The sequence below is a fragment of the Dendrobates tinctorius genome, unplaced genomic scaffold (genome assembly GCF_039654945.1).
Source record: "Dendrobates tinctorius isolate UK_male_01 unplaced genomic scaffold, ASM3965494v1 ptg000056l, whole genome shotgun sequence".
NCBI lineage: Eukaryota > Metazoa > Chordata > Amphibia > Anura > Dendrobatidae > Dendrobates > Dendrobates tinctorius.
Genome location: NW_027361724.1, coordinates 5694238 through 5710965, shown reverse-complemented (window position 1 = coordinate 5710965; position 16728 = coordinate 5694238). Strand labels below are relative to the sequence as shown.

The window sequence follows — 16728 nt, the reverse complement described above, 5'->3', positions numbered from 1 at the left end:
ATCCCTTCCCTCCCTCATCCATCCCTTCCCTCCCTCATCCATCCCTTCCCTCCCTCATCCATCCCTTCCCTCCCTCATCCATCCATCCATCCCTTCCCTTATCCATCCATCCATCCATCCATCCCTCTATCATATATACATCACTATAGACTGAGGTTCTGCAACAGCTGAGGTGTAGTTATTGTCAGCACAGGGGCAGATTACTGACAGCCAATGCGTGTGCAGTGAGGGGGGGCAGAAGGCGGTGCCGGACACTGAGGCTGGGCGGTGCCAGCTCTGGCTATGAGGTTAGATAATACAGCACAGGGAGCTGCCATGTTTGGTAGAGCCGCCGGTAAACAACGTGGGTGCAGGGAATGAAATGAAATACAGGAAGAACGAAAGGCAGAAACAAAAATCAAAATATATAGGGGTGTTATATATTACAACACAGCACAGATAAGCTTTTAAAAAAAAATGGATTTTGTGGTCAGGGAACCTCTTTAATACCAGGATTATATGGCCATTCTGAAATTATGCAGCCATTCTTTTCAAAGTAAGTACACCAGCCTCGTCAGATGTAAAAGGTCTATTTAATAATGTGTTCAATATGAAAGGTATAATATGTATATTCGTATGTACATACCACTGAAAACATGCAGTACTACTTCTATCTCTTTCTTTATATCAGACTGTGATTACAGAGTTAGTAACCTCAAGCCTGAAGCTCCTTAGTGTGTTCAACATTCTGGCTGCAATACTTATCTACAAATGATTGCAATTTCATGGTTTTTTTTTTTTAGTTTACAGTTTTCTGTGTGGCTGTAGAGAAAACCCGCTAGCTAATATGGTCCTGTGATCACAGCAGCCTCTGCACTGACTCACACTGTAGGAGAGTATTAACAGCAGAGAGTTTAGCAGTAAATTTGAGGGGTTAAAATGTATTATTCCAGTTAGACAATAATACATATTGTTCTCATTTATGAACATCTCACCTTAATCCGCTGTGGATGACTATGGACGGGAAAGTGTTAAGCCCATTTCTTTGCCTCTTATGTAAGCAGGTGTAGGAAAAGAAATCCGTTATCCAATTCCTCCCACAATCTGTGATGGAGTGCTTCAATCTGCAATCTGAAAGTCAAAATAAATCAAGAAATTAAGTGCTAATGTTTTATCAACTGCATATTGCCTCCACGAGCACAAAGGAATCCGGCAGACATTACGGCAAATTTGTTCTAGGTTAAACTAATTTATTGCAGAGCAGAGACTAAGAACAAATATGCCGTACATCGGAAACAAAGAACGAGAATACCATAATTCAAGATTAAACATAAGTGAAAAAAACACAGCTTTAATAGGATTTGATTGGATTACCGGTAATCGGTTTGCAGTTTTTTAAGCCATTTGGCATTTTTATTACAAATATTACCCATATTTTAGAAAATAAATACATTTATAATAAATGGAGTCTGCTCTTGTTTGTACGCCTCCCACCATTAGTTCAAAAGAAATGTAAACCTCAAATTCCAAAAGCATCAAAAGAAGCTTTGGTATGCGCATGTGGACCGAAAATCCTGCCAACTAAAAAAGCAGGAGGGTGGCGTTAAAAGGATATCTATACCTTCAGTTTACTTTTTTTTCTTTTTTTTTTTTTTAGAATAAATTGCCCTGTGTGGGGAATAACACTATTTCAGGCCATTATATGATCTTATGATCTGTAACCTTCATTTTTTATCAGTTTTTCACATTGCGGGTTCTATGTCTTAATTTGCAATTGACTCTGAACTGGCGAGTCGAGACCAGTTACTATGATATATATATTATATATTATATATATATATATATATATATATATATATATATATATATATATATATATATATATATATTGCTCTACATTCTTTAGTAAACATACAGAAGCAGAAATTACAGGGGAAAAAAAATATATATATACTGCAGTTCTGAGCAGTGTAGATGTGAATCCAGCTCGTAGGCAAGGCAAAAGATATGTTAAAAATATTAGAAACATTTTTCTGTGTATTCTTCTGCCCGTTTTCTTGCACTGCTTGCCCCCTCCTCTTTCCAGAGAGTATGATGAGACGTGTAACCTGACACCTCATTATGATTGGTAGTCCATCTTCTCTAAAGGTACTGTTACACTTAGCGATGCACCAGCGATCCCGACCAGCGATATGACGTGGTCAAGATCGCTGGTGCATCGCTAAGCGGTCACTAGTGAGCTGCCACACAGGCAGATCTCACCAGCGACATATCAGCGGTCGGGGTTGCTACTTACCTGTCAGACGAGGCGATCCTGACGTCTTCCCGCACGCGTCCACGCGTCGCTCGTCGGCGCCACAGGAAGCCCAGCAGGAAGCTGACGATGAGAAACGGTCCAGGAGGCTCTCACGCGATCAGCGATAACTAGCGGGGGGGAGCCGGTCGGAGGCAAGTATCAGACACAGCGATATCGCTAGCAATATCGCTGTAACGTCACAAAACCAGTGACGTTATAGCGATATTGCTTGCGATATCGCTTAGTGTGACAGGCCCTTTAAAGAGAATCTGTCACCAGGTTTTATCAATATAAATTATGGTCACCACCTTTAAGGACGTAGGATTGCGTCATCCACATGAAGCAGGGCAAGAGGACGGCGGTTGTGGGAAGAGAGGAGACACCGGATCAAGACTAGAGAACACCCATCAGACTAGATCACTCTGTGTGTGAGTATAATAAAAGGTCTATTTTGTGCTATGCAGAGAGGATTGGTGACATACATGCAGCTAACTAAAATGCTGTAAAAGAGGCAGGGGCATAAAAATTGTGGTCACAGAGGGTGCAACCAGGCCCATGTTGGAGGGGGGCCTGCCGAAGCCAGCACCTATTTCAGCTGGATGTGCGCTCGAGAATGCACATGCAGCTGAAATGTAATGCAGGAACCATCGGGTCCCTGCACCGCAATACATGACGTCGGCCAATCAGAACCATTGGCCTCACATGGCAGTGTGCTGGCTACAAAAGAGAAGTCGCATGGCATGAGGGTGGAGGAAGGTGAGGAAAATGTATGGGGTTTTTTTTACGCGTTAGAGAACAGTGGCAGAATGGGGAACATATATACCATTAAGGGGCCCAGGAGGTCGGACATATATACAGTACAGACCAAAAGTTTGGACACACCTTCTCATTCAAAGAGTTTTCTTTATATTCATGACTATGAAAATTGTAGATCCACTCTGAAGGCATCAAAACTATGAATTAATACATGTGGAATTATATAATTAACAAAAAGTGTGAAACAACTGAAAATATGTCTCATATTCTAGGTTCTTCAAAGTAGCCACCTTTTGCTTTGATTACTGCTTTGCACACTCTTGGCATTCTCTTGATGAGCTTCAAGAGGTAGTCACCGGAAATGGTCTTCCAACAGTCTTGAAGGAGCTCCCAGAGAAGCTTAGCACTTGTTGGCCTTTTTGCCTTCACTCTGTGGTCCAGCTCACCCCAAACCATCTCAATTGGGTTCAGGTCTGGTGACTGTGGAGGCCAGGTCATCTGGCGTAGCACCCCATCACTCTCCTTCTTGGTCAAATAGCCCTTACACAGCCTAGAGGTGTGTTTGGGGTCACTGTCCTGTTGAAAAATAAAATGATGGTCCAACTAAATGCAAACCGGATGGAATAGCATGCTGGTTCAGTATGCCTTCAATTTTGAATAAATCCCCAACAGTGTCACCAACAAAGCACCCCCACACCATCACACCTCCTCCATGCTTCTCGGTGGGAACCAGGCATGTAGAGTCCATTCGTTCACCTTTTCTGCGTCGCACAAAGACACGGTGGTTGGAACCAAAGATCTCAAATTTGGACTCATCAGACCAAAGCACAGATTTCCACTGGTCTAATGTCCATTCCTTGTGTTCTTTAGCCCAAACAAGTCTATTCTGTTTGTTGCCTGTCCTTAGAAGTGGTTTCCTAGCAGCTATTTTACCATGAAGGCCTGCTGCACAAAGTCTCCTCTTAACAGTTGTTGTAGAGATGTGTCTGCTGCTAGAACTCTGTTGTGTGGCATTGACCTGGTCTCTAATCTGAGTTCCTTTTAACCTGCGATTTCTGAGGCTGGTGACTCGGATGAACTTATCCTCCGCAGCAGAGGTGACTCTTGGTCTTCCTTTCCTGGGTCGGTCCTCATGTGAGCCAGTTTCTTTGTAGCGCTTGATGGTTTTTGCCACTGCACTTGGGGACACTTTCAAAGTTTTCCCAATTTTTCGGACTGATTGACCTTCATTTCTTAAAGTAATGGTTGTCATTCGTTTTTCTTTACTTAGAATTTGTATTATGGCAAGAAAAAAAGCAGCTAACAGTCTATTCAGGAGGACTTCAGCTGTGTAATCACCAGACTTCTGCACAACATAACTGATGGTCCCAACCCCATTTATAAGGCAAGAAATCCCACTTATTAAACCTGACAGGGCACACCTGTGAAGTGAAAACGATTTCCAGTGACTACCTCTTGAAGCTCATCAAGAGAATGCCAAGAGTGTGCAAAGCAGTAATCAAAGCAAAAGGTGGCTACTTTGAAGAACCTAGAATATAAGACACAGTATTTTCAGTTGTTTCATACTTTTTTGTTAATTATATAATTCCACATGTGTTGATTCATAGTTCTGATGCCTTCAGAGTGAATCTACAATTTTCATAGTCATGAAACATGGATTTTTGTGAGAACTCACCGTAAAATCCTTTTCTCCGAGACGCTCATTGGGGACACAGAGACTGTGGGTGTATGCTTCTGCCGCTAGGAGGCTGACACTAAGTGAAAAAAAGAGGTTAGCTCCTCCTCTGCAGTATACACCCTCGCTCATATTGCGGGCGGAAATCAGTTTGTTGCCAAAGCAGTAGGAGAACAACATAATCAGCCTTAATATAGGTACAACATGTCCAACGAAAAACACCACCCCTATATCAAATAAGTAAACATATATTAATTTAAACAAAACAAGAGCCAACTTGGCTAATAGGGTGGGTGCTGTGTCCCCCAATGAGAGTCTCTGAGAAAAGGATTTTACGGTGAGTTCTCACAAAAATCCATGTTTCTCCTTTGCCTCATTGGGGGACACAGATTGTCGGACGTCCAAAAGCAGTCCCTGGGTCGGAGATTGACTCACCGATCCAAGCTACATGCACCTCTTGTTTAAAGGTGCGTCACCGCTGCTTGGAGAATCCTTCTACCCAGCCTCGCATCCGCTGAGGCCCGAGTATGGATATTGTAATGTTTGGCAAATGTGTGCAGGCTGGACCAGGTTGCTGCCTTGCAAACCTGTTCCGTCGAAGTTTGATGTCGAAGCGCCCAAGAGGCGCCCACAGCCCGAGTAGAGTGCGCTCCGATCCAGAGTGCCTCTAATGCAGTAGGACTCCTGAATAGTCAAACGAATCCATCTGGCTATGGTCGATTTTGAGGCAGCAAGTCCCTTCCTGCGCCCTTCGGGGAGCACGAACAGCATGTCCATATGACGAAAGGGCGCTGTACTCGACCCGTACCTCCGGAGGGCTCTTACCAGGTCTAACGTGTGAAGAGTCTTTTCCACATGGTGCACCGGTGCTGGACAAAAAGAAGGCAAGACAACATCCTCATTAATGTGAAATGAGGACACGACCTTCGGGAGAAAAGGAGGGGCTGGTCTGAGCACCACCTTATCCTTATGGAAAGTGAGGAACGGAGCTCGGCAGGATATGGCCGCCAGTTCCGAGACCCGCCTGATAGAAGTGATGGCCACCAGGAACCCCACTTTCCAGGAAAGGTACCTCAAAGACACATCCTGCAGTGGTTCAAATGGAGCTTCCTGCAGAACACTTAGTAACAGGTTAAGGTCCCAGGCGTCCATAGGCGGCCTATAGGGAGGTACCAAATGGGAGACTCCCTGGATAAAAAAGTCTTCACCTGCAAATTGGTAGCAATTCTGCGCTGGAACAAAACGGATAAGGCCGATATTTGTCTCCTGAGGGAACTCGGGGCCAAGCCCGAGTCTAGGCCCGACTGGAGAAAAGCCAAGATGTTGGGGGATCGAGAATCTCAGCAGAGAAACACCACGGCCTCGACACCAAGCGAAGAACACCTTCCAGGTGTGGTGGTAAACTCGTGCTGAAGCAGGCTTCCGGGCGCTAATCATTGTAGCGACCACCTTGCTCCTGAACCCTGCCTGGGTTAGAATCCAAGATTCAACAGCCACGCCATCAAACACAAGGCCCCTGAGTTCGGGTGGCAAATCGGCCCTTGAGAAAGTAGATCCGGGCGCTCTGGTAGACGCCAACGGACGTCGGCGAGTAGCAGCATTAGATCTGCGTACCACGCTCGACGGGGCCAATCTGGGGCCAGCAGGATTGCCGGCACACCTTCCGTCTTGATCTTGACTACTCTCTGAAGTAGTGGCACCGGGGGAAAGAGATACGGGAGTCGAAACTGATTCCATGGCAGAACCAACGCATCCACCGCGATTGCCTGCGGGTCCCTGGCCCGAGCGACATATGTGGGCACCTTGGCGTTCACTATGGAAGCCATCAGGTCCACATCCGGTGTTCCCCACCGCTGACAAATCTGCTGGAAGACTTGGGGATGTAGAGACCACTCTCCGGACGCAAGACCCTCCTGGCTGAGAAAGTCTGCTGCCCAGTTTCCCACGCCTGGGATGTGAACTGCTGAAATCACCGAGTGGTTTGCTTCGGCCCACTGAAGAACATGCCCTACCTCACGCATGGTTGCTCTGCTGCGAGTGCCCCCTTGGTGATTTATGTAAGCCACCACCGTGGCGTTGTCCGATTGAATTCGGACAGGGCGGCCTGCTAGGAGGTGATGAAACTTTTGGAGTGCCAGTCGAATTGCTCGTATCTCCAATAAATTGATCGGCAGGCGTGCCTCCTGTGGCGAGCACCGACCCTGGGTTGTGTGGTGGTGTAACACCGCTCCCCAGCCGAGGAGACTGGCGTCGGTTGTCACCACCAGCCAATGGTCTGGGGGAAATGGTTTCCCCTGGGTCAGAGAGGAACTGGTTATCCACCATCCGAGAGACTGTCTGACCTGAGAGGACAGACGACACTACCGATCGAGCGTAAAAGAGTTCTTGTCCTAAGCTGACAGGAGGGCGTGCTGCAGGGGGCGAAGATGGAACTGGGCGAATCGCTTCCATTGCTGCCACCATTTTTCCTAGAATCCTCATCCCAGATCGGATGGTATGAGGGACTGGTTGGCGAAGTGCCTGGACTTCCTGCCGGAGAGCCAGTACCTTTACCTGAGGGAGAATCACCAACCCTCGGCAAGTGTCGATGATCATTCCCAAGAAGGAGATCTTCTGAGCTGGCACAAGGGATGACTTCTTCGCATTGACCAACCACCCTAAGCGGGCAAGAGTATCCAGCGTGATGCTGACATTTTCCTCGCATGCCCGTATTGAAGGGCCTTTGACCAAGAGGTCGTCCAGATAAGGCAAGACGACTATGCCTCGAGAACGCAGTATGGCCATGACAACTGCCATAACCTTTGTGAACACTCTGGGAGCCGTGACTAGCCCGAAGGGTAGCGCTACGAACTGAAAATGTTGATCATTGATGGCGAAGCGTAGGAACCTCTGATGAGGAGGAAAAATGGGAATATGCAGATATACATCTTGGATGTCTATTGAGGCCAAGTATTACTCCCTGCTCCATGGCCAATATGACTGAACGGAGAGATTCCATCCGAAAAGGTCTGATCCTGACAAATCTGTTCAGAAGCTTCAGGTCCAACACAGGCCTGACCGACCCATCCTTTTTGGGAACCGCAAAGAGGTTGGAATAGAATCCCTGAGCTCTTTCGTGTTCCGGGACTGGAATAATGACTCCGTTGTGCTGGAGCGATTTGATGGCTCCCGATAGAGCCCTTGCCTGGGCATCTACCCTGGGAAGCCGGGAAAGAAAAAACCGTCTTGGAGGGCATCTGACAAATTCTATTTTGTAACCTGAGTACACCAATTCTTCTACCCATGCGTCGTGAGCGACGTTGGCCCAGATGTGGTGAAACCAGAGTGGGCGGCCGCCCACCCTGCTGGTGTCGTCTGGTAAAGGCCTCAAGTCATTTGGCTGATGATCTTTGGGATCTGGATCCTCTCGATCTGGCCAGTTGAGCACGCATTCTCCCCAATGGGTTGGCTCTATATGAGACCTGCTGCTCCCCTATCCTGGTTGGGGCGGCCTGAGGCGGCGGAATTGGGCCCTGTAGTCCACCCGGGGTTGCGAAAGGCCCGAAAACATGCCTGAAAAGGGTGACGAAAAAGCAGCTTGACCCTTTGTTGAGGGAGAAACCCGCTTTTCCCTCCTGTGGAGTCGAAGATAAGTTGGTCCAACTTTTCCCCAAATAGGCGGCTGCACTGATAAGGCAGGGAAGTCAAGGACTTCTTAGAAGTAGAATCGGCTCGCCATGTCCTCAACCACAGGGCTCTTCTGATAGAGATTGCATTAGCGGCAGCAAATGCCGAACAATTAGCCGCATCCAAAGACGCATTAATTACATAGCCTCCGGCCATCGCCATCTGACCTGCGACCTCCGAAATCTCTGCAGGTAGATCCTGTTCCTGCGCGATTTTGTTTAATGTTTCTGACCATGATATCATGGCCTTAGTTACCCAAGTTGCTGCGAACGAGGGAGCGAGTGCAGACCTTGACGCCTCATATACTGACCGAGCTAAGCTCTCAATAAGGCGGTCCGTGGGATCCGTAATTGAGGAAACACTAGAGACAGATAGCAGGGTCTTAGTGGCCAGGCATGAAACCGGCGGATCCACTATCGGGGATTCCATCCATTTATTACGGAGGTCCGGAGCAAATGGATACCTTGTTTCGAGTGCCTTTTGACCCGAGAAACGCCGGTCTGTACGTTCTCTATTCCGCTGCACTATGTCCTCCAACTCAGGGTGACAGGAAAAAATTCTGTGCGGGCGCTTCACTCGCTTAAATGCCACCTTATGCCCTGTAGCCGCTGCGGGATCATCATCAATCCCCAGGGTCTGATTGACGGCTTCTATGAGGCTGTCCACTGTTTCACATAACCCTGGAGTATCCAGGTCAAGAAGCTCATCTGAGTCGCAATCCGAGGTCTGCTCGCTATCAACCACTGGTGACGGGGAGCGAGAAGCAGAGCTTACGGATGCCAAGGCACCGGATGGACTGGGCGACACCGTGTGGATTTGTTTCCTCCGGGTCTGCCTGGAGTGAGAGCGGCCCCTGCAGGCCAGAGGCTCTAGTGAGGTGGAGGTTCCTTCTAAAGACAGCGAGCCACAGTCCCTGCCCTTATCTGGGGCTTGAAGGGACTCTATTGCTCTCGTAAACGAAGCCATGGATTGTGACAGTGATCGGGCCCACTCCGGGGGATTTGACACATTGGTCGCGGTCGCAGGAGAGGGCTCCTGGGCGCGTTCGGAATCGCAGGCTTCGCATAAACGCTTGCTCTGCGCCCGCGGAAACGCATCTCGACAAGAGATGCATGTAGCGTAAAAGAACGTGTGCGTCTTTTCCTTCTCGGACATGCTGTATCTGTCCGCTGCTGGGTCTATGGGGAGGAGGTAGCACCTCGTTTTTCCCTGTAGCGTGGCCTCTCGGGCACTTACCCCAGTCCTGCGCCCCCCCCTACGCTTTAAATCGCGCGCCGACATCTGCGGTGCGCGCCAGCCTGTGAAAACGGACCTAGGGGCGGCACTTCCGCTTTGCGGCCTAGCCGCGCTCCGAAGCTGGGGCCTCGATTTCTATTGTCGCCCAGTGCAGGGCGGGCGGAAGTGAAGCGCGGTCTCGGGGCGGGACTTCCGGCCGTGGCCTAGCTCCGGCCGAAGCCGCGGCCTCAATTTTTCCCCCTACCTGACCGCCGAGGCCACGGCTTCAATTTTTCCCCCTACCCGACCGGGGGGGCGCTACTGACTGGTGCGGCGTTCCAGGTTGCCGCCTGACGTATCCTCTGCATGGCTAGCGCTGTGGGCTCCAGCTCGAAGACTTCCAGGAGCCCTCCCAGACCCTCTCTCCGATGATCCTCTTCCACCTGCAGCACAGGTATGTGAGGGGGTCATTGACAAAAAAAACAGATAGGACGGCGCAGGCGCACTGCTCTGTTAAGGGCAGAGAGAAGTCCTGCAGTGTGTAGGCGCCGGACCTCTCTGACCTTTCCCGGCCCCTGCGCACTGCAGAACTCTACTCTGCCCTCAGCAGGGCAGAGCAGTGTGCCTGTGCAGGAGCCACGACGGGAAGCAAAGAAGAGAATGTCACCGTTAGAAGATGGGAGGGACCGGATCGCGACACCTATTCAACCAAAACCGGACCGCCCCTGCGTGAGTAGAATATAACTAGTTTTTCTTATCTTTCAAGTTACATTGGGGGCTTATCTACAGCATTACAGAATGCTGTAGATAAGCCCCTGATGGCAGCTGATACTCGAAAAATGGGGTGACAGATTCCCTTTAAGCAATAAAGGTTTGAGGTTTTTTTGTTTTTTTTTTTCTTTTTTTAAAGTGAACAATTAGTTCAGGAGGCAGGGGTAGAGGAAAGAAGTGAATTCCCTCATAAGATATATTACAACCTTTCCTTATCATCACCTGTGCTATTGACTTCCGTAAGTTACCATTGAAGACCACCCATTAGCCCAGACCAACAGCACGCTCTTCAATTAAACAAGTTGTGGACGTTAGTGCACTATTCTTCCATATGGTTAAAATTACCAGAAAGTTTTCAGTTTATGTCCATTATCTCTTTTAGTTTGGGCAGAGTAAAACTGAAGTTAACGACACATGTAGACATACCGCTACATGGAAACCATCAACAACATGCTGTATGTGGAGGTCATGGTCTTGTCAAGGATCCAGTACTAAGAGTGAATAATGTTTTTCAGCTGAAAATGGGATGACTGGCGTAATGAACCGGGTGTCCTGAGAATCACGAATACAAGGTCCTAGGTTCACCCTCATACAGAGGACCTTCTTGTGTGAATTGAGGATCAAACATGTGTTATAGCTCCATGCAATCCATCCAAAACAACAGTTTAGTAGCATATATCCGGGCACTCCAGCCTTATGTCCTAAAAGCAAAATACCCCTTAGCTAGCGGCAACTCAAGACTATAAAAAAAAAAAAATTACATGAAGCTTTCAAAGGCTTAACATCTCCTTCTATGGCTCCAAGCAAGAAAATGAATGTTTAATGCGGCAGAAAGTTTGCAGAGAAAATCAAGGGGGAAACTGTCTGTAACGGTAATCGGATCACCACCGCAACTGTCGCAATACTTTATTCCCAAAAAATAATCAGACAAAAGTCGTGAAAGAGTTTTGGCTTCAGATCAGACATGTAAGACAGGACTGCATGCTGCGCTATTCTTCCTCCCAAAACAAAGGATGACCAATCACTAATGATGAGAGAACGTGCCTAACAAACAGGCAATCCCTGCAGATGTTGTGACTGTCAAACATCAGCCGGGACTCGAACACCTTATTCCAGCTTGTTCGCTCACCACTAGTGTTTGGATATTTTTGGGGGAGTCTTTTCACTAGAGTTTTCTTTTTTTTTTTTTTTTTTTTTAAATCTATTAAGCAATCAAGAAAACAATTGAGTTTTTTTTTTTTAAGGAAAAGAAGCTGACAAAGCTTAAAATGATACCCTAGCATCTTTGGGTTGTTTTCTTCAACTTTCCATTGACTAATCGTTTTTGTTTTTGTTTTTTTGGACCAGCTCAAAATATGGAGGAAAATGACTCAGTGTTAGCATACACAAATAGGGTCTCTATCGTGTGAGAGCTACGGGTTAGCAAAGATATAGGTAAAAGATAAGGAAATGAGAGCATAGCCTGTTATGGTCATCTCTCCACCCGTACAGCTTACAGAAAGGGACTTTTCTTCATGTTATCACCCCTCTTACTTATCACAGAAGATATCTGCACTCTACTTTGTATATATTTCATATGACTTTGTAAAATAAAATTTTATCTAATACTAATTCTTACAGATTGAGTCTAGTCTAGAATTTATCTTTTTCTTAAAAGGGGTAACACAGGACTTTTAATAATTTTGTGCATGGAGCTAATGGCTAACTAGCTGCCTTGTCTGCACAAGGACGATCTCTGCCGGCTCAGCCGGTGTTTCCCCCGCTCCATTTCACCTCTCGTCAACAGAGCAGCTCTTCCCCTTCCGGGCTGCTCTGTCGACAGGGCGTAACTGCCGACATCAGACATTAATAGCCGGCTCCCTAACAGATGTCAATCAGCATGACATCGGCAGAGACGACCCGTCAACATAGCTGAGTAAACAGAAGACGCTGCTCTGTCAATGTGACGTACAGCAGCTACCCTGCCTGTAAGTTCTTAGCCTCATACGAAATAAATAATAAAAAGTCCCAGATAACCCCTGCAATTATTTTTCGATCTGAATGTATCGCACTCAGATCAATGTTATTCAATGGGACGGCGCAGACGAGCAATTTTTTTTCTCTGAGTGTGAAATGAAATTGCAGCACAAACTAATTTCTTCCCTAAATAAGATAAGACTCACTCACCCATTCAAGTCTATGGGTGCGAAAAAAAAATAAAAAAAAATCGGATGCCACAGTACAGCCTCTATACACAATACAGCATCCAGTTTTTCTGGAAACATTGCAATTCTGTAACATAGGAAACTGTAAACGGTGAATGATTAATAGCTGCTGCTGTGAAAAAAAAAAAACTGCAAACAGATGACGAGGGAGAAAAAAAGTCATCAGGATGAAACTGATCGTTTTTTCACCGTTTTGTTTTCCTGGAGCTAAACCTGATCTCTTGGCAGTAAAGAAGCTGCAGAAAAAAAAAGCACAATTTCCTTGAGTTTTTGTGCATTTTTTTGCTGCGGTTTTGGTATGTTAGATTTGTCTCTTGTGCATGCTGATAAAGTTTAGTGTTGAAAAAAAGAGCCCTATTCCATAGAATCAGGTTTTGGCACAAGAAAAGCAGCAAAACCTGATACCTGCATTTTTGGTGCGTTTTTTTCACCACCCATTCGTTTCAATGGGTGAAAATTGATGGAAAAAATGCTGAAAAATGCGACATGCTCCATTGTGCTAAAAAAACATACAAAGCACAAAATCCTGATAACAGAAAACCAAGCTGTGTGCATGAGATTTCTGAAGTCTCATAGGCTTTGCTGGTACTGTAAAACGCAGCTGAAAATTTGCATTAAAAAAAAAAAATGCTGCAAAAACGCCTAGTGTGAACTTACCCTAAGTCGTATGAAGCAGGCAAAAAAACAGGGTCTCTTTGTAAGAGTTTTTTCGAGTGTCACTAGCAGCACAATTTGGTGAGCTGGAAAAACAGATATTTTCCGGCTTTTATGACTGTATGATTGTTGAGGAAGGGGGAATCTACAAGCAAAATATAAGGAAAATAAAGCCTGTTACTGTCCTCTCCTCCCCACCCACACTCGTAAATCCTATACAGGAACTTTTCTTCATGTTATTTCCCTTCTTACCACTGACATGACTAGAGTTGAGCGATACCAGCCGATACTTGAAAATATCGGATCGGAATGGATCGGCCGATCTTAAAAAAAAGTATCGGTATCGCCGATTCCGATACCGGGAACCAATGCAAGTCAATGGGGCCAAAATATCGGAATTAAAAAAAAACCTTTCTTTCCTTGTAGGTTAATTCTACATGAAGAAAAACAACTAAGAATAATGTAGAATGTATTGTGGGAGGTGGAGGAGACATTAAAGCCATAGAGGTTTAGCCCAATCAAATGGAATAGCAGGAATTAAACTTTTTTTTTTAAAGATGTTAGGAGTTACAAAGATATTGACTATGTTAGCCTCATTTATATTTTGCCAGACATGTATGTCTTCTTCTTCTACTTCCTTTTTTTACATTCTTCTTCTTCTTCTTCTTCTACTTCCTTTTTTTACATTCTTCTTCTTCTTCTTCTACTTCCTTTTCTTACATTCTTCATATTCTTCTTATTCAACAATTATTATTCTACATATTCAGCTTCTTCATCTTCTTCCTATTCTTCTTCATCATATTCTTGTTTGTGTCAGGCATTCCTGTAGTTGTTATCTAGAAAAGTTAGAAGTTTACACCTTCCGTTCTGCCTGTCACAAAAGATTTACAACAGGATTTGTCCGCGTTCAGTTTGGCCTGCAGAAGCAGGCCTTTTCCAGGGGCACCACGAGGAGGAACGGACTCACCCCCATACACTGCTTAGTCTTCTTCTGCTTATAAATAAGATAATATCATTTGCTCAGAGTATTAGTCTTATGCTTAATGTTCTTCTGCTTTGTTTTTTTTATGCTTCTTTGTCTTCTCTCTCTTGTTGTTCTGCATCTTGGTGGTTGTCTTCCTGTTCTTTGTCCTCTTGAACCAGCTGACGGTACTGGCACCCGGAGGGGCAGCAGAAGGAACAAGAGCCAATGGCACTACCGAGGACCAGCTGACGGTGCTGGAACCCGGTTACTAAGCAGGAGGTACCTGTGCTACAAAGCACTACCAAGGACCAGCAGACGTTGCCGGAACTCGGATACCGAGATGGAGGCACCTAGGCCAAACGCTCTGACGAGAACCAGCTGACGGTGCTGGAACCCGGAGGGGTAGCATAAGCTGCAAGAGCAAATGGAAATAGCGAGGACCAGCTGACAGTGCTGGCACCCGGAGGGGCAGCAGAAGGAATAAGAGCCAATGGCACAACCGAGGACCAGCTGACGGTGCTGGAACCCGGTTACTAAGCAGGAGGTACCTGTGCTACAAAGCACTACCAAGGACCAGCAGACGTTGCCGGAACTCGGATACCGAGATGGAGGCACCTAGGCCAAAGGCTCTGACGAGAACCAGCTGACGGTGCTGGAACCCGGAGGGGTAGCATAAGCTGCAAGAGCAAATGGAAATAGCGAGGACCAGCTGACAGTGCTGGCACCCGGAGGGGCAGCAGAAGGAATAAGAGCCAATGGCACAACCGAGGACCAGCTGACGGTGCTGGAACCCGGTTACTAAGCAGGAGGTACCTGTGCTACAAAGCACTACCAAGGACCAGCAGACGTTGCTGGAACTCGGATACCGAGATGGAGGCACCTAGGCCAAAGGCTCTGATGAGAACCAGCTGACGGTGCTGGAACCCGGAGGGGTATCAGAAGTTACCCCTGAAAAGCAAAGTTGGCATGCCGCAAGCTGGCCGCAGTTACCGAATCACACAGTCCTACAGGGGGTGCTTGTCCTACTGGCACTATGGAACAAACCTTTCTTACCAGAACCCGCAGTCCACATAGGAAGCACCTAAACTGCTGGCACCCTAGCCTCGGCTAACCCAACCGCAACACGACATGGCAACTTGGGGTGGCAAACTGACATTGACACTTCCCGGAAACAGCAGGCAGGGCTGGAACCAAGCTGGGCAGGAGGGAGTACCCGTGCCAAAGTCAGTTATGAGCAGCAACTGGCGATGTTGGAGCCCAGGACAAGCACTTAGCAGGCTGAGGCCTGATGTGCTGTCAATTGGGAGGCAGCAGGACAGATTGCCATCAAAACAGCAGGGGGACAGCTGACGTTACTGAACCCCACAAACACAGGAGCTAGTGTTTTACTCTGTGAAGACGGCACTTCCGAGCAACAACTGGCTGTGTTGAAGCCCAGGGACAAGCACGGAGCAGGCTTAGGCTGCATTGAAGAAATTTTAAGATCGGTTGTAGACTACTAATTTGAACCAAGCTCCACTTAGGCCTGTGGATTCACTGATTTTCGTATTTCCCCTGTCCTCCAACCCCGCCAGTTACAGCTCCGAAGTGGCGTCTGCACAATCCACACTTGTTCCTGTGTTACAGGTGTTCAGTCCGGTCAGTTAATCCCCTGATGTGTGTCCGGCAATGTCGCCTGCTCTGTCCACATTCCGATAATGGGAATGTGGACAGAGCAGGCGACATTGCCGGACACACATCAGGGGATTAACTGATCGGACTGAACACCTGTAACACAGGAACAAGTGTGGATTGTGCAGACGCCACTTCGGAGCTGTAACTGGCAGGGTTGGAGGACAGGGGAAATACGAGAGACAGTGGAGCCACAGGCCTAATTGGAGCACGGTTAAAAATCAGTAGTGGTACGACTGTGTAGGCAGCAGGAGACTTTGCCATCCACACAGCAGGGGATCAGCTGACATTACTGAACCCCACTGAGACACGGGAGCAAGTATCTCTTTCCGTGTGGACGGCACTTCCGAACTACAACTGGCTGTGTTGAAGCCCAGGAAATAGGAGGGTGTAGGCAGAGGCCTACTGTATTTTGAATGAGTTTACAGCAGGAGAGACTGCCATCCACAAAGCAGGGGATCAGCTGACGTTACTGAACCCCACTGAGACACGGGAGCAAGTATCTCTTTCCGTGTGGACGGCACTTCCGAACTACAACTGGCTGTGTTGAAGCCCAGGAAATAGGAGGGTGTAGGCAGAGGCCTACTGTATTTTGAATGAGTTTACAGCAGGAGAGACTGCCATCCACACAGCAGGGGATCAGCTGACGTTACTGAACCCCACTGAGACACGGGAGCAAGTGTCTCTTTCCGTGTGGACGGCACTTCCGAACTACAACTGGCTGTGTTGAAGCCCAGGAAATAGGAGGGTGTAGGCAGAGGCCTACTGTATTTTGAATGAGTTTACAGCAGGAGAGACTGCCATCCACACAGCAGGGGATCAGCTGACGTTACTGAACCCCACTGAGACACGGGAGCAAGTATCTCTTTCCGTGTGG

General features: G+C 47.2%; 1 protein-coding gene across 5 annotated transcripts in view; it reads right to left on the bottom strand.

Moving 5' to 3' along the window:
• OSBPL6 (oxysterol binding protein like 6) overlaps nucleotides 1-16728 on the bottom strand; it is a 327603-nt gene that overhangs the window by 261726 nt on the left and 49149 nt on the right. For all 5 annotated transcript variants that reach the window (XM_073577451.1, XM_073577453.1, XM_073577449.1 and 2 more), the window contains exon 2: nucleotides 975-1110. The gene's annotated coding sequence lies outside the window, so the exon portion shown is untranslated. The remainder of the gene's footprint in view (nucleotides 1-974; nucleotides 1111-16728) is intronic.